This window comes from Eurosta solidaginis, chromosome 1 (assembly GCF_040869045.1).
Source record: "Eurosta solidaginis isolate ZX-2024a chromosome 1, ASM4086904v1, whole genome shotgun sequence".
Taxonomy (NCBI): Eukaryota; Metazoa; Arthropoda; class Insecta; order Diptera; family Tephritidae; genus Eurosta; species Eurosta solidaginis.
Window position 1 is genome coordinate 84,023,866 of NC_090319.1, and position 19,376 is coordinate 84,043,241.

The window sequence follows — 19,376 nt, forward strand, 5'->3', positions numbered from 1 at the left end:
TGTGGCGAGTGCCAATAGCCCTTCTGTCATATTTAAAAAAATAATGCATATGTTTCCGGTCATTAAAAAAATAAAAATCTGTTAAGATGGGATAATCTCGTACGTGGACGACTTTTCAGCTTAATGGTGCCTAATTTGAACCATTTTAATCTGCAGTAAATTACTAAATGACAAAATTTTTTATATTTAAACATGAAATTGTTCCACTTAAATCCATTGAATTTATTTATTTATAGATATGTATCAACTCATAGCAGATATATGTACATAAATATACTCACATATTTTTGATTTTGTTTTTTGTTGCAGCGCATACAACTGTGACTATAGATACTTAAAAAAAAGGGGAAAAAACAAACATCAAATATTTAAAATAAATTGTCAACCCAATAATGAACGACCAGTCGATACTATAGGAAGCCGAAGCATATGCATGAAGAGTGAGAAGCAAGAGGCAATGGACAGAAGGCGATAAAAGCAACGAAAAAATAAAATTACATATACTGCAGGTAACATGAAAAACCGTTTTCTGATTTGAAATTTTTTGATTACAAAAAAGAGTCTTAGATTTGGAAAAAAGTAGCAGATTTGGGAAAAAGTAGTAGATTTGCAAAGAAGTAGTAGATTTGAAAATAGTAGTAAATTTCGCCTATACCTGTAAGATCTACCAAAGGACATAGGTAGTGTTTCTTCATTTCGACGCAGAAGGCAAACATATTTCTATTTATATTTGGTAAGGATTCATCTTCCCTTTTTAGAAAATAAAGTTTTTGGAAACGTTATCCGATCTTATTAATTTCTTTCTGCCACCCAAAGTCATATGATCCTGAAACTTAAGTCAGTTAATTTTCTTAACTGACTCCCACATCGCATCACACACACTTCCACTTATATCAGTACAATCGGTGCCCTGTTATGTACCCACCATCTAGAAATTGTTTGTTGTAAAATGGATTGATGATAAAGCCGAAGTAATCGAGAAAGACATTAAGTATTATGGTATGCTGGCTTCAAAAAGGAGACTTCCTTTTTCCCTCTCCGTTTCTCTCATTTCTTTTCTCTCTAGCTCACTCTCCCACCTCCTCTTCATACATTTATCCCTATCTCTCTATCTTACTTTAACTCTATCTCTTTCTCAGTCTCTATCTCCTTCTCCCTTTTTACTCCTCTCTTGTTCTTCTTTTCCTCTCCATACCTCATTCTCAGTCCCAGACTATAGTAGTAAAGAGTTGGTGCAATATTAGCATCCTCTGTAGATACTTCATGGCTGCCTCGGTTAAGAAATGAAGATGAACTCTGTGAACACAAATCAACTGGTCGCCCTTTTTGTTATGACAGGAATTTTCTCCGGGCTTGAAACCTGCCGTATTTCACCAAACTTATGGTAAAACTTTTAATGGTGTATATTGGCTAGTATTTCAAGTATATTTTTCTCTTTCTGAAAATACGCCGCGCTCTCCTTTTAAAATTGCAGCTATGTTCGCAAATTTTTCTAATTGAATTCGATCTTAATACGGCTCTATGGACAGCGTCTTTTTTCGGTTTTAATAGAACATTTTTCTTCGGACCAGACGTTTTCTGTAATCGCCTGTATCCAATTTGTTCTAAACGTTAGTACAAAGTTCTTAAGAGACAGGCTCCTATATCACTAATCATGCATTCCACCAGATTGACTTATGCCCCCAGCGATTAGGCTTTGCCAATGCGAGATAGTGATCCGAGACGATGTTAGGACCTCGAATCGTGCACATATCTAAAACATATCGCAACATGGCCGATACTGTCCGTAACATGACGTGAAATGGACATAACAATCACATTAAGTGTCCCCAATGCTCATGTCTGTATTTCGATAGAGTAAAAGTAAGTTCTTTTAAATTTTTCTTAAGCAATATTTTCTTGAATAGGAAAATTGCAACACAAAATTTCGTCACTGTACCTTTAACCGTTCTGAAAGCTGATGAAAATGCTTTTTAATAAATGGGCGTTGCCACACCCAACAATTTTTAATGAGGATTGATTTATATCTAAAGTAAAAGTAATAGCTCAGTTAAATAATGAATTATCACAGAATTTTATTTGTAGAAATATTTGAAACATAAAAAGTGGGCGCGGTTACATACCTATTACGCCCAAATTTAGGAGGAGATGTAGTCATGCACAGTAAAATAATTACATATATTGAATGTCATTACAAATACACTTTTTAAATTAAAGTTTCTGCAAAAAACATGTGAAGATGCTCTGAGGACCGAAAAGCTGGCGAACGGATCCATCAGCAATGCTAGCATACTTTTTTTTCTTCGGTTAAGGCTACCGAGTTTTTTGGTTGAGGCAACCGCTTTGTAAGAACGAAAACGGCAACCGGCAACCTTGCAACTGATGTCCAGAAAGTACTTAGATTATGGAGGGAATACTTCTCTGCTCTCCTAAATGGAGACAGCGATTTACCGCATAGGGATGATGAACACGATCCCGCAATCGATGATGGTGGAATAAATGTCCCCCCCACCCGATTATGACGAAGTCAGAATAGCAATAACCACATTGGAAAACAACAAGCCCGCAGGCGCTGATGGATTGCATGCGGAGCAATTGAAATACGGCGGCGAGGAGTTGGTACGAAGCATGCACCATATTTTTCGCAAAATATGAGCGGACGAATGCATTCCCGACGATTGGAATCTAAGTTTTCGTTGCCCAGTCCACAAGAAGGGGGATACTGCAAACTGCACCAACTATTGCGGAATCAGCCTTCTTAATATCGCATGTAAGGTATTGTCAAGTGTATCGGCTGATTGGACCTTATCAGTGCGGCTTCAGACCTGGTAAATCTACCATCGACCAGATTTTAACAATGCGCCAAATCTTAGAAAAAACCAGCGAAAAACGAATCGACACAGGTCACCTATTCGTCGTTTTTAAAGCCGCCTTCGACAGCACGGAAAGGAGCTGCCTATATGCCGCTATGCCTGAATTTGGTTTCCCCGCAAAACTTATACGGCTGTGCAAAATGACGTTGAGCAACACCATCAGCTCATTCAGAATTGGGAAGGACCTCTCCGAGCCGTTCGAAACTAAACGAGGTTTCAGACAGAAAATTTGATGCTGAAGAAAATTATACTGCAGAACTTAACAATATTCTATAAAAGCGTGCAATAATTGGCGTATGCTGATGACATTGATATCATCGGCCTAAACACCCACGCCGTTAGTTCTGCTTACTCCAAACTGGAAAAAGAAGCGGCAAAGATAGGTTTGATGGTGTATGAGGAACGAAGTACCTGCTGTCATCGGGCAAAGATTCAGCGCATATCCGCCTACCACGCTACTGTTGGCAGGCATAATTTCGAAATTGTAAAAGACTTCGTTTATTTGGAAACCAGCATCAACACTAGCAACAACATCAGCTCTGAAATCCAGAGAACAATCAATCTTGCCAATAAATGCTACTTTGGACTAGGTAGGCAATTGAAAAGTGAAGTCCTCCCTCGGCGAACGAAAATCATACTCTACAAGTCACTTATCGTTCCCGTACCGCTATATGATGCAGAAGCACGGACCATGACAACATCAGATGAAACGGCTCTGGGAGTATTCGAGAGAAAACTTCTTCGAAAGATTTATGGAACTCTACGCGTTGGGGATGGCGAGTACCGAAGAACATTTAACGATGAGCTGTACTAGCTATACGCACACATCAACATAGTCCAGAGAATTAAAACGCTGCGGCTGTGCTGGCTACGCCATGTTATGCGAATGAAAGATGACGCTCCGGCCAAGTAAGTGTTTCTATCGGAAACCGCCTATGGAAGCAGAGGTAGAGGGCGGCCCCACGCCGCTGGAAGGACCAAGTGGAAAACGATTTAAGCTTCCTTGGTGTGACCAATTGGCGACGGTTGGTAGAGAGAAGGAGCGATTGGCGCGCCTTGTTGGACGGCCATAACCTTTTAAACGGTTAACCGCCAATTAAGTAAGTAAGTAACCGTTTTTTTTATTTGGCAGTCGGAATGATCCACAGAGTTTTTTCCGTATAGTAAACCCGTTCCCCCCAAACTTCATTCCGGATGCGCATTCAATTAGGAGATAAGCTTCTTCAAAAATCTTCAAAAGAAAAAGTATTCGATTTTGAAGTTTGTGTAGCAGAGCCGCAGCAGATCTACAAATTTAGTGCTACAAGTCCGAACACTGCTGTTCAATCGAATAAAAGAGAAATAGCTAACTGTGTCGTTGAGTTGAATGAGGTAGGCATTAGCGCAAACGTTAATGCTGGCTCCATATACCGCTAAATGCACCACAACGGCGTTGACAAACCGTAGCAACAACAAAAATTAAACAGCAATGACAACAACAATGCACAGCTTTTGGCTACAACTCATTATTCGACAACAACTTACCAACCTGGGTACACCACAAAACATTTTACACCTAGCCATGCTGAAACTCCCCCCTACTTCGCACATTTTATAGACTACAACAACTAAAAGTCACAATGGGTGTGTGCGTTGCACGTTCAATGCTCATTATGTATGGAAATACATTTTGTAGTCGACGTGGCGCATAATGGCTTGACAACCACATAGAAGTGCGTGTGTGCTTTTGTCGAATAAGACCCTGTAGGGAATGGTTGATTGGTTGGCTGCTGTGCTGTACGGCAAATACTAAATAATAGTTGGACACACGAGTTCCAAGTAAAGTAATAGTATGTAATGCCGTTTTACCTACATTACAAGTATTTTCTTCATGCACCCCACTGTAACCAATGCACTGTCCCTATTACATACGCCACCACTGTAACAGCTGTCTGCAAGCGAATGACTGGCACTGACAAATGCAAGTAATAATGGGCAAGCATTTCATTTCATTTTGGTTGCTCGGAAATCGATCCACCTTCCGGCTCACATAGTCCACCAACTTGTCAACCAGGTACTTGAATCGGTTTCACCAACCTTCGGTTGCTTGGAAATCGATCCAACGATCCACCTGCCGTGTCCACCGACTCACCGGATTATACCAGCGATATTCACCGACCCGCCGTAATCCACCAACTTGTCAACCAGGGACTTGTATCGGTTTCACCAACCTTCGGTTGCTTGGAAATCTATCCAACGATCCACCTGCCGTGTCCACCGACTCATCGGAATATACCAGCGATATTCACCGACCCGCCGTAATCCACCAACTTTTCAACCAGGGACTTGTATCGGTTTCATCAACCTTCGGTTGCTTGGAAATCGATCCAACGATCCACCTGCCGTGTCCACCGACTCACCGGAATATACCAGCGATATTCACCGACCCGCCGTAATCCACCAACTTGTCAACCAGGGACTTGTATCGGTTTCACCAACCTTCGGTTGCTTGGAAATCTATCCAACGATCTACCTGCCGTGTCCACCGACTCACCGGAATACACCAGCCGTATTCACCGACCCGCCGTAATCCACCAACTTGTCAACCAGGGACTTGAATCGGTTTCACCAACCTTCGGTTGCTTGGAAATCGATCCAACGATCTACCTGCCGTGTCCACCGACTCACCGGAATACACCAGCTGTATTCACCGACCCACCGTAATCCACCAATTTCAACCAGGGACTTGTATCGGTTTAACCAACTTTCGGTTGCTTGGAAATCGATCCAACGACCCCCTCCGTATTCACCGATCCGTCGGAATCCACCAAATTGTCAACCAACGACGTGTATCGGTTTCACCGATCTTCGGTTGCTTGGAAACCGATCCACCAGCCGTATCCACCGGCCCGCTGCAATCCACCAGCTGCCCACTTGTGACGTGCGTTGATTCCACCGACCTCCGGAAATCGATCCACCAACCTTCGGTTACAGTCCACCTTCCATTCCTCGGCCAGGTGTACCTCTCTGCAACGGTGTGTGTGTATTTTACCAAAATACCAACAACAAATCGAAGTGTGTTCATTTCAAAAGGAAATACGTGTCCTTTTTCGACTCTGGATTTGTTGGGTGCTACCCTAGCCTTCGACGAAACCCACCTTACAAGTATCAACATGTTTGGTAAAATGAAAGAGGTAATGGTAAAAGTGTACCTGTAGGAAAAGTTAGAGGTAAAGGGTAGATATAGAGTTAAAGGCAGGTGTAGAGGTATACCACGTTTTTAAATTAATTCTTAAGCGAATTTATGTATGGTTTTCCTTTTTTTTGCAGACAGCAAAGATAAAGCTTAAAAGTGAAATCTCTATGGCCCATTGTAATGTCATATTTATTTTACCCCAATCGGAAGTCGATCTTAAATTTAATTTATATTATGGACGTAAGCTCCTATATCGTACTTATTTAGCTACATTCAGGTATACCGCAAAATGTCATTGACACGATTTACGTTGCGACTTAATGCATGCGATGGTTAGCGACATTATAAATGGCCGGCTTACAACGACTCTTGACAGTCCAATGTACACGATGCAGTTGTTGTTGTCGTAAACTTCGAAATTTCCGATAGTGATTTATGTTTGTTCTTTTGGTAGATATACTTAGGTAAATAAGCAATCAATGTTCAAACTTAAAGCACGTTGATTGCAGTTTATTTAATTTTTGAAATTGATTGATTTTAATATAATTTTGTTATTTGATTTTTTATCTTTAAAATTACTGAAAACCATTATTTTAAAATAATTGATGCCGCTACGGTTTGCTATCCTTTGGTGGCAGAAAAAGTGAATCGGTCCAGAAAAATCCTTTGAAAAGTCGGGACCTATGTCCGCCAATTGCTAAAAGCTTTCGAGGACCTGTGCTACGTGCTGCTCCTGGAGCTGATAGCTGTGTCACACTGCCCTTCCTACAAGCTGCCTTCACTGACTAATTTAAGGGCATGTGACGCCAAATGGCAACAGCCAGATTGCATTCACTCTAATACATTTTCAGAAGTTATCTTTGGGATTTCGTTTCTTCAGTCGTAGATAAATTCCCAAGCTTTGTAGATCGGGATACACTAAGTACCTTCCAATTCTGTAACGGTTTATTCTTATGGCATTCGTACTTCGTTATTTTGCCATCTGCGTTATTTTCACCAACACAATCCACGCGTTCGATCCTTTATTCTGAGGTTAAGGAACCAGTTTCTCTAGCCACTTCAAGCAAGCAATGTTTTCGCACTCAATCAACTAAGCACCATTGTATCCTGTTGCCCAACCAATATTGAGGATATGCCTCCCCATTTTAAGGCCATTCGTCGAAAATCCGCCCTTACTTCGCCAGTCGTAATCCCTAATGTAAAGCACATAAATGACTCTAAAAAGAGTTAATGGGAGTCTGGTCGAACTCGTATTTAGGCTCAAATAATGCATGAATAGGGTTCATATCGGACGACGATTGCAAAAGGGAAGTACGCTCACACCGGACTCATAAATGAGCTCATAATGAGCGTAAAGGATCCGAAGTAGGATTCCTTTTTGACTTCGAATGTTTGCTGGGTAATGCTTAACAATTTCAAAAAAAAGGAAGGCTAAATTCGGGTGTAACCGAACATTACATACTCAGCTGACAAATTACTGCTTGCAAAACTTTTAATTTACATTCTTTTAAAAGTGAGCGGTGCCACACTCATTGCCCAAAATTTTACTAATTTTCTATTCTGTGTCATAAGGTCAACCTACCTACCAAGTTTCATCGCTTTATCCATCTTTGGTAATAAATTATCGCACTTTTTCCGTTTTTCGAAATTTTCGATTTCGAAAAAGTGGGCGTGTTTATAGTCCGATTTCGTTCATTTTAAATTGCGATCTGAGATAAGTGCTCAGGAACTTACCTACCAAATTTCGTAAACATAAGTCACAAATTTACTCAAGTTATCGTGTTTACGGACAGACGGACGGACGGACATGGCTAAATGAATTTCTTTTTTCGCCCAGATCATTTTCATATATAAAAGTCTATATTTATCTCGATTAGTCTATGCCGTTACGGGGAACCTTTATGCGAACAAAATTAATATACTCAGTGAACTCTGCTCAGCTGAGTATAATAATAACAGAACAATATAAGCCTGGTTTCATTGGGTTACTTGAGGCAGTGCGCTGATACAACGTACATTAAAACAAAAAAAAAAAGCAAACAAATATAAACACTGCATCAAAAAAAAAAAAAAAAATATTTTCTTTGCACTGCAAAAACCTCTAAAGCAATATTTTTTATAAAAACTAGCAGACCCGGAAGACGTTGTTCTGCCCTAAATTTGGCCTATCTGCATATATTTTAATAAGCTTTTTCCGTCTAACTCTGCCCTACCCCTCTACACTTTTTCCTAATCTTTTTATTCACTCCTCCCTCCGTCTTTTTCGCTTCATCTCCATCTTCGTCTCATTTTGTCTCTTTCTCAGTCTCCTTCTCTCTTTTCTCTTCTCCCAAGTTTTTCTCCTTCTTCTTCATCTCTTATTGCCAGTCCCAGAGGGTGGTATGTATTTTGTTCCAGTCCCATTCCGAGTCTCAGTCCCCACTCAGAGTCTCAGTGTCAGTCCCAGTCCATCTCTGGCATACTTCCCGGAAAAAGCATCGTAAATACTAATATAGGCAAATTTATATATGAAATTTCAGAGAAATCGAATAGAACGTATGTAAATAGGTATGTGGTTTTATTAATTCTTGTCTTTATTTCGGATTCGCATACACATTTATCAGTTTTGCCAGGTTAATGCGAATAAATCGAATATCAAAATGAACTTTAGAGCCCTCAACAACAGCTTTTATTTGATGTCCATAATACAAACACATTCTAGGGGTATCCGGGTCCATATTTTGGCCTATATCTGGAGACCGTAGTCACCCAATGGTGTAAAACTTACTCTGTACTAAAGCATACATCAACAGCTTTCGTTTGATATCCATATTGTACAAACGCATTCTATGGGTACTCGGATCCACGTTTTGGGCTGTATATCGAGACCTTAGCCTCCCAGTTGTATGAAAATTATCCTGTACTACAGCACTCATCCACAGCTTTCATTTATATCCATATTGTATAAACACATTCTAGGGGTACCCGGGTCCATGTTTTGGGCTATATCTCGAGAACCTAGCCTCCCAGTTGTATGCAAATTATCCTGTACTATAGCAATCATCAACAGCTGTCATTTGATATAGATATTGTATAAACACATTCTAGGGGTACCCGGGTCCATGTTTTGGGCTATATCTCGAGACCCTAGCCTCCCAGTTGTGTGCAAATTATCCTATACTATAGCAATCATCAACAGCTGTCATTTGATATAGATATTGTATAAACACATTCTAGGGGTACCCGGGTCCATGTTTTGGGCTATATCTTGAGACCCTAGCCTCCCAGTTGTGTGCAAATTATCCTATACTATAGCAATCATCAACAGCTTCCATTTGATATACATATTGGATAAACACATTCTAGGGGTACCAGGGTCCACGTTTTGGCCTATATCTCGAGACCCAAGCACTCAGAGGTATGAAAATTATCCTGTACTATAGCAATCATCAACAGCTTTCATTTGATATCCATATTGTATAAACACATTCTAGGGGTACCCGGGTCCATGTTTTGGGCTATATCTCGAGACCCTAGCCTCCCAGTTGTATGCAAATTATCCTGTACTATAGCAATCATCAACAGCTGTCATTTGATATAGATATTGTATAAACACATTCTAGGGGTACCCGGGTCCATGTTTTGGGCTATATCTTGAGACCCTAGCCTCCCAGTTGTGTGCAAATTATCCTATACTATAGCAATCATCAACAGCTTCCATTTGATATACATATTGTATAAACACATTCTAGGGGTACCAGGGTCCACGTTTTGGCCTATATCTCGAGACCCAAGCACTCAGGGGTATGAAAATTATCCTGTACTATAGCAATCATCAACAGATTTCATTTGATATCCATATTGTATAAACACATTCTAGGGGTACCAGGGTCCATGTTTTGGGCTATATCTCGAGACCCTAGCCTCCCAGTTGTGTGCAAATTATCCTATACTATAGCAATCATCAACAGCTTCCATTTGATATACATATTGTATAAACACATTCTAGGGGTACCAGGGTCCACGTTTTGGCCTATATCTCGAGACCCAAGCACTCAGGGGTATGAAAATTATCCTGTACTATAGCAATCATCAACAGCTTTCATTTGATATCCATATTGTATAAACACATTCTAGGGGTACCAGGGTCCATGTTTTGGGCTATATCTCGAGACCCTAGCCTCCCAGTTGTATGCAAATTATCCTGTACTATAGCAATCATCAACAGCTTTCATTTGATATCCATATTGTATAAACACATTCTAGGGGTACCCGGGTCCACGTTTTGGACTATATCTCGAGACCCTAGCCTCCCAGTTGTATGCAAATTATCCTGTACTATAGCACTTATCAACAGCTTTCATTTGATATCCATATTGTATAAACACATTCAAGGGTACCCGGGTCCACTTTTTGATCTCAAGACCCTAGGCACGTAGCGAAAAAAAGGTAGACGTTGGCCGATTCTCAGACCTACCCAATATGCTCACAAAATTTCATGAGAATCGGTTCAGCCGTTTCGGAGGAGTTAAGCCTCTAAGACCGTGACAGAAGAATTTTATATACTAGACAATTTTCATTCGAAAGGCAAAAAGCTCTATCGGGTTTAATAACTTAATTCACCTGAGCTTAGAAAAAAAATGTTCTGAATAATAAACGAGATTTCTCGTAACTCCATTGGTAGCTCAGCACTACGGACTTATTCAGTCTATGTGAGGTCCTCATGGACCGGCCAGTTCAACCTAACCCATGGGTAGCTCGAATTAAAAGGAATTCACAATATAGCTGTCAAACCGTTTTTTTTGATTTCCTGAAAATATGGGTCTTTGCTGATAGAGGGTGTTGAATGTATGCCGACGATCAGCTCATTTACGGGCCTGAAATTCGAAAACAATTTGATATAATCACTTTGAACTTTCTAGGTCATCTTTATTAACTCATGCAGAATACATTTTATCGGCCCCGAAATGCGGTTATATATATCTGTCGTCTAAAGGAATTTGACATGTTATTACCTACAGAGTCAAGTTTTTGAAATGAAAATAATCTTCATTTTAAATACAAATTTTCACTCATGAAATTGCTATTTATATGTATTGGAATGATTTTCCGTGATCCCTTGTCAAATTTGGTTTCAAACGAACCGATTTTGGCGCTGTGCCATCATCAGTGTCAGTTTTCTATTTAACACAGACGCGCAGTTGCAAACTAATAGCATTATATTCTTATTAATATAAAAATAAAAAAATATAAAAATTAATCAGGTTTTGAAAACTTATATGCTAGCAAATGTAAGCGTGAGTAAATCAATTTGGATTAATTATTAATTTGCTTACATTTTCATATGCAAAAATACTTAATCAAATTCACCAGCTTTTTTTCCCCATTTACGGTATAGAAATTTTCAGCTCATTAATTCTACGGCTTGGCTTATTGCTTCATATTTATTATAATTAAAATATAATTTTCGCACGTCTTTGTTTTGATTTTGCATATCATAAATTGTAGTCAAAACTACTAATCCCCTGATTAAGAATGCAAATTAGGCAAAGTTTTTTTTTTGCACCAAATATCAACAATCAAACAATAAACAATTCATCATTATTGACAATTTATGACTGCCATTGGGCAGTAATTGTGGAGTTTTGTAGACTTGCTAGCCAGCAAAAAAAAAAAAAAACAAATTTTCGGCAGCGAAACACCTGCTGGGTGGGATGGCGTGTAAATTAATCGGAATTTAAATATGGCACCGCCTTCCATGCATTTTTTCACCGCTCACTCGCTTTTCAGTTGTCCTGTTACCTTTTTTCCAATTCTAACTCTTATCTCTACTTACCTAACGAGGGTTGTCATGGCGTATGAGTAACATTTTTTACCAAGACGGAATATTTCATAATGAAAATAAAGTGAGGGAAGACAAAGCATGAAACAATTGTGAATTTATTATAAATCGTCCACCTTTTTTGTGATAACTGACAAAGGAAATATTCGAATTTTTGAATTAGTATATCTTATAACTTTAAACGGGCAATTCTTGTTTGTTTGTATAGCCGAACGATCTCGGGAACGGCTCAGCCGATTTAAATGAAATTTGGCACAGAGATAATGTATCACCTTCTAAGACTTTTTACCTTGGTGTTGCCACTCAGAATGTTTCACAAGGTTGCCACCTATTCGAAATTAAAAAAAAATTGCATGAGATATGCCGATATGGGTATCAAACGAAAGGTATTTCATTCCGCATTACAATAGGGTCATTTTTGAGTAGGGTTGCCAGTTAGGGTTGCAACCTATTCGAAATTAAAAAAAAATTGCATGAGATATGCCGATATGGGTATCAAACGAAAGGTATTTCACTCCGCATTACAATAGGGACATTTTTGAGTAGGGTTGCCATTTAGGGTTGCCACCTATTCGAAATTTAAAAAAATTGCATGAGATATGCCGATATGGGTATCAAACGAAAGGCATTTCACTCCGCATTACAATGGGGACATTTTTGAGTAGGGTTGCCATTTAGGGTTGCCACCTACTGGAAATTAAAAAAAATTGCATGAGATATGCCGATATGGATATCAAACTAAAGGTATTTCACTCCGCGTTACAATAGGGAAATTTTTTAGTAGGGTTACCAATTAGGGTTACCACATATTCGAAATTAAAAAAAAATGCATGAGATATGCCGATATGGGTATCAAACGAAAGGTATTTCACTCCGCATTACAATAGGGATATTTTTGAGTAGAGTTATCAATTAGGGTTGCCACATATTCGAAATTAAAAAAAAATGTATGGGATATGCAGATGGGTATAAAACGAAAGGTATTTCACTCCGCATTACAATAAGGATATTTTTGAGTAGGGTTTCCATTTAGGGTTACCACCTATTCGAAATTTAAAAAAAATTCTTTAGATATGCCGATATGGATATCAAACGAAAGGTATTTCACTCCGAATTGTAATAGCGTCATTTTTGAGTAGGGTTGCCATTTAGAGTTGCCACCTATTCGAAATAAAAAAATGCTTGAGATATGCCGATATGGATATCAAAAGAAAGGTATTTCACTCCGAATTACAATAGGGACATCTTTGAGTAGGGTTACTAATTAGGGTTGCCACATATTCGAAATTAAAAAAAAATGCATGAGATATGCCGATATGGGTATCAAACGAAAGGTATTTCACTCCGCCTTACCATAGGGTCATTTTTGAGTGGGATTGCCATTTAGAGTTGCCACCTATTCGAAATTTTAAAAAATTTCATGAGATATGCCGATATGGGTATCAAATGAAAGGTATTTCACTCCGCATTACAATAGGGACATTTTTGAGTAGGGTTACCAAAAAAGTAGAGTTTGATTAATGATGACATGTAGAACAAGGTAAGTTATGCGGCATACTCGAAGATTGCCGAGCAAAGTTCGGTCGCCCAGATACTTTGCCTTATTTCTCCAACGATGAATTATCGTTGCACCCGCGATTACTTAAAATGTGAACACCTCAAAATAATACATTTATGTTTCAAAAATTGTTTAAGAAGTTCATTTAGTTATTAGTTCATTTAGCTAAAAATGCGTAGTTTTTAATTTTTTAAAACAATTATTTATTTAAAGTTATGTTTCTTGCGAATTTCCTTTTATAACTATAACTATATAAATTATTTGTACTCACCAATGAGATCTTGGAAAAACCTCAGTTGCCTGTAAAAGATATAAAAGAAACTTAAGATATTTTTTGTTTCTTAATTTATATGAGTTATTTATTTAAATGTAAAGATGTAAACATATGTATGTATATGTTTATTTATACTGATAAGAACTGACAAAAAAACTGAAGGCTCAGATACAGATAAATTTATTTTTGTTGAGTTCACATGGATTAAAAAAAAAATTTTTTTTTTATTAGAAGCAAATTTTTTATTAACAAACAAGCAATATTTTTTATTCTTTAAAACAAATTTGTAGAATTAATAAAAAATAATTGATAATTTTTTTTATCTTTTTTAAGAAACATTTCTTTAATTAATCTTTTGCGTAATTTCAAAATAAATCGAAAGATCTGTGAAAACTTCCTTTTTTGTCAGTCACTAATATCCGAATGACCGATTTATAATTTTATTGTTTCTAAACATTTTGTAAAAGCTAATGAAAGAATGTTTATTGAAACATAAATGTATTATTTTTATTGATATTAGAGAAAAATTGCAAAGTTTACAAACGGCGATGGTTACTAGGACATGTTTCTGAATTTCACTTCTTAATCAGCTAGCTCCTGTAGGAACGAAAACGGCGACCTTGTAACTGATGTCCAGAGAGTGCTTATTAGATTATGGAGGGAACACTTCTCTGCTCTTCTAAATGGAGGCAGCGATCCATCGCGCAGAGATGATGAGCCCGATCCCGCAATCGATGATGGTGGAATATATGTCCCCCGCCCGATTATGACGAAGTTAGAATAGCAATAACCAGATTGAAAAACAAGAAGGTCGTGGGCGCTGATGGATTGCCTGCGGAGCTATTCAAGTACGGCGGCGAAGAGTTGGTAAGGCGCATGCAGCAGCTTCTTAGCAAAATATGAGCGGACGAGTGCATGCCCGACGATTGGAATCTAAATGTTCTTTGCCCAGTTCACAAGAAGGGGGATACTGCAAAATGCACCAACTATCGTGGAATCAGCCTTCTTAATATCGCATATAAGGTCCTTTCAAGTGTATTGTGCGAAAGATTGAAGCCCACAGTGAACCGGCTGACTGGACCTTATCAGTGCGGCTTCAGACCTGGTATATCTACCATCGAGCAGATCTTCACAATGTGCCAAATCTTGGAAAAAACTCGTGAAAATAGAATCGACACACATCACCTCTTCGTCGACTTTAAAGCCGCCTTCGACAGCACGAAAAGGAGCTGCCTATATGCCGCCATGTCTGAATTTGGTTTCCCCGTAAAACTTATACGGCTGTGCAAAATGACGTTGAGCAACACCATCAGCTCAGTCAGAATTGGGAAGGACCTCTCCGAGCCGTTCGAAACTAAACGAGGTTTCAGACAGGGTGACCCCCTATCATGCGATTTCTGTAATTTGATGCTGGAGAAAATTATACTAGCTGCAGAACTTAACCGCACTGGAACAATATTCTATAAAAGCGTGCAATTACTGGCATATGGTGATGACATTGATATCATCGGCCTAAACACCAGCGCTGTTAGTTCTGCTTACTGCAAACTGGAAAAAGAAGCGGTTAAGATGGGTTTGATGGTGAATGAGGGCAAAACGAACCTGCTGTCATCGAGCAAAGAGTCAGCGCACACGCGCCTTGGCAACCACGCTACTGTTGGCAGCCATAACTTCGAAATAGTAAAAGACTTCGTTTATTTGGGAACCAGCATCAACACTAGCAACAACATCAGCACTGAAATCCAGGGAAGAATCATTCTTGCCAATAAATGCTACTTTGGACTAGGTAGGAAATTGAAAAGTAAAGTCCTTTCTCGGCGAACGAAATCATACTCTACAAGTCACTTATCGTACCCGCCCTGCTATATGGGGCAGAAGCATGGACCATGACAACAGCAGATGAAGCGGCTTTGGGCGTGTTCGAAAGAAAAGTTCTTCGAAAGATTTATGGACCTCTACGCGTTGGCGATGGCGAGTACCGAAGAAGATTTAATGATGTGCTGTACGAGCTATACCCAGACATCAACATAGTCCAGCGAATTAAAACGTAGCGGCTGCTGTTATGCGAATGAAAGATGATGCTCCGGCCAAGAAAGTGTTTCTAACGGAATCCGCCTATGGAAGCAGAGGTAGAGGGCGGTCGCCACTCCGCTGGAGGGACCAGGTAGAAAACGATTTAAACTCCCTTGGTGTGACCAATTGGCGCCGGTTGGCGGAGCGAAGGAGCGACTGGCGTGCCTTGTTGGACGGCCATAACCGTTTAGACGGTTAAGCGAAAATTAAGTAAGTAAGTAAGTAATCAGCTAGCTTCTCGGGAACTGAGTATTGAACTCGAATAAAACAACATTCATTCTTTATTACTAGTGTAAAGGCAGATGCCTTTAACCATTGAGCCATATTAATGCCCAGCTTCTCTCTTTGCAATTGGTCTCTAAGTTGGTCTCTTCTAGGTATTTTATTTAATATATAGTCATGTATTTTGTGTTTTCCAAAATGTTATGTATATAAAAAGTGGGCGTGGTTATCGTCCGATTTAGCTCATGAGTGCCAAGGAACCCATGTACCAAACTTCAATAGGATATCTCAATATTTAGTGAAGTTATCGTGTGCACAGACAGAAGGCGCACAGGCAGACGGAAGCACAACCGGACGGAAGCACAACCGGACGGACATGGCTAAATCAATTCCTTTTTTCATCCTGAGAATTTTCATATATGGAAGTCTATATTTATCTCCATTCGTTTATACCGTTACGATCAACCTTTATGTTACCAACAAAATATACTCCGTGTGCAAAGCACGCTGAGTATAACAAGTCCTGTTGCATGGAAAAAACTTGTTTCTAATAGGCGTAAATATTGTATCGAATTTACTGCAATTCCCCTTATTTGCAATGTTCTGTTAACGTTCGAATCACTAAACTGTTGAATAAATAACACCACTATTCAATAATGCAAAATAGCCTTTATTAAAGTACTTCTTAAAAATAACACTGCTACTGCTCGACAGATAGAATGCTTAAATCAAACTGACTTTCGATGCCTCAGCCTGTGCCGCTTTTATACTCTTCGGTTTCCACGTTCAACCGTTTCTCCTAAGATCTAGTAATTTCGTGAACCTGATGCTTGTTTACTAGCTGTATACACGTATATTTACAATTTGTATCCATATGCGTGTGTATGTGTGAGCAGCTGATGATGACATGCGCTTGTGAGTATCTCTCTCTGTTGCCCCGCACGTATGTGTGCAGACAATGATTAATTTGTTTACGTACATACAAGTGTAGCAGGTTGCTTTATTGTTGTTGTGGCTTTATTTACTTAGTATCAGATTAGTGATGGGAGTATCACTTAGTGTCACTAATATTCGTCACAATATGTATGTATGTATGTTTGAATGTTTGTGTTAATATCTCGTGTTCTCGATTTAAATGCATTATAAAACAATTTGTTTATTTGAATATGTTAATCTCGTAACAAATGATTTTCATGTATAAATTTACTATAACTGATTTTATATGTAAATTGTATATAATGCTTATGAGTTCATACGGACTAAATTCTATTCATCCTTAAACAACAACAATAAAATTATATCATCACTTCTATGTATTTATTCGCTTCAAGCGTTGAGTGTTTTCATTCAATTTGTTTTCAATGATATGTAAATTAAATATTTGTATTTATTTATTTACTCGAATAGGCATTACCGCATACATTTGACAAAAAAAATATATATATATTAAAAAATCTACTTAGTTGGAATTAGTTTCAATTAGCTTTATTTGTGATTAAAGCGCTTTCATTGCTTTACTGAGGTGTGTCTGCTTACATGTAAAAATCTTTACAATTTTGTAGTTGTTGTTGTTGCCACTTCACATACTACATCGCGAAGGAACACCTACGCCGTCGTCACCTTTGCTCTTTCATAAATTTTTTCAGTTAAAACGATAATTTACAATTCTGCACGTGCCACGGCATTTAAGTAGGTGAAAAAAAAGTCAAATAATATTAGAAAAAAATGCTGTTGTAAATTAGAATTTATGATGACATTTTGTAAGACTTGTAAATTGTTGGTTGTTGAGCTCTAGTCCCGAGAGAAATTTGAGAATCCTTGATTATTCCGCACCTTATGTTAAAATTCGAATCGCTGAACTGTCGATTGAATAACTAAAATATTCAGTATTATAAAATGTTATTAATTGACTACTTTCGTACTACTTTCGTACAAATTTCGTAGTAATACCTCGCAATCAAATTTACTCGCGTATTTCATTTAAAGCGTATTAAAATAGAACTGATTTTTCCTCAGCTTGCGCCACTTTTGTACTCTGTTTCCTCGTTCGCATAATTCTCATTGGTTCTAGACTTCTCACTAACAGACTTCTCGAACATTTGCTTATTTATTTCTGATTTCTGTACTCATATACACGTTTATCTTCATGTTATATGCATGTATATGTGTAAGTGATAGCTTCAGCGCTTTTAACTGTTGTTAACATGAATATGCTATAACGCCTGTGCTCTTATGCCCTCTCACTGTTGCTTCCAGGCATGCTTAACCAACGAAACGATATCATTTCGTTACGATAATCAACGTTAATAAACGAAACGAAGTCATTTCGTTTCGTTTATTAACGTTAAGATCGTCAAATTAACGAAATGATTTCGTTTCGTTTTCTGCCATATCAAAACGAAATCAAATCGTTGATGTTGATTATTAATTTCAAACTATGCTGGCAAAGCTGATTGATGGCGGAGTCATTAAAGGTGAAAGCATTAGCCAAGCTGATTGCAACTTTTCTCATGAATTTTGACAGTACGAACATTTCTCAGAGTATTTTTGACATTACCACCAACGAATTACACAAACAAATTACATAGAGTTTGTGTGTGTATGTGCGCTCGTTGTTGCCACCTTACGGCTTCACCATTGCTATAGCATTGCCAGCACAATTCAAACATAAAGTATCACGTTTTTGTTAACGTTTTTAACGTTAACGAAAGCTTTTCGTTTCAGTTAAAAACGAGATACAATTTATTTTGATAATTTCTTTATCGATAATATTTCGAAGTGTTTAAACGGAAACGGTGGAAATTTTTTGATAAACGATTAGCTTAACGTTAAGGTGCATCCCTGGTTGCTTCTTTGCCTATGTGTATGTATATGGCTGTGCAAAATGCCTCAGTAGCAAAAGAATTCAGAACTGAAAAATGGAAGCGAGTTGGTAATAGTTTGCGGGGTGAGAGACGAAACAAATTCGTTTTAAAACCGTTGTTGTTATTTTGAACAAAAGTATTTATATCAAAGTATGTGAGTCGGTAAGGTGTCAGCTGATCAATCCATTTACCCAAGTATGTGAGTTGGTAATTCAAATAATTGACTGGTTAATATCCATGCGGAAGCGAGTTGTTCAGGTATGAATTTCCTAGGACATCGCTTTGTTAAAAATCAGCGAGGAATTAAGAGTAGAACCTCACTTTGGCTATTACCCACTCATTTCCTATCTATTGCCTTTTGTTATTTGGGCGCCATTTAGGGCGTGTTTGTTTTCTGTTCCTCTTCGCTCTTATGTATGCTGTTTACATATATGTGTGGCTGTTTACTTCGCAGCATAGTGACTTATCAAAACTGCGCAAGCATCGCTGCCCACGGTATAGGGGAATCCAGAATGT

The 19,376-nt window shown here is 38.4% G+C and overlaps 1 protein-coding gene across 6 annotated transcripts in view; it reads right to left on the reverse strand.

Annotated features, from left to right (window-relative positions):
- The window catches only part of LOC137236382 (phospholipase A2 inhibitor), a 400,946-nt gene that overhangs the window by 238,050 nt on the left and 143,520 nt on the right, over positions 1-19,376 (reverse strand). For 5 of the 6 annotated variants that reach the window (XM_067758923.1, XM_067758919.1, XM_067758920.1 and 2 more), the window contains one exon: positions 13,699-13,727. The exons of the other annotated variant lie outside the window; for it this stretch is intronic. The gene's annotated coding sequence lies outside the window, so the exon portion shown is untranslated. The remainder of the gene's footprint in view (positions 1-13,698; positions 13,728-19,376) is intronic. 6 annotated transcript variants of the gene reach the window in all.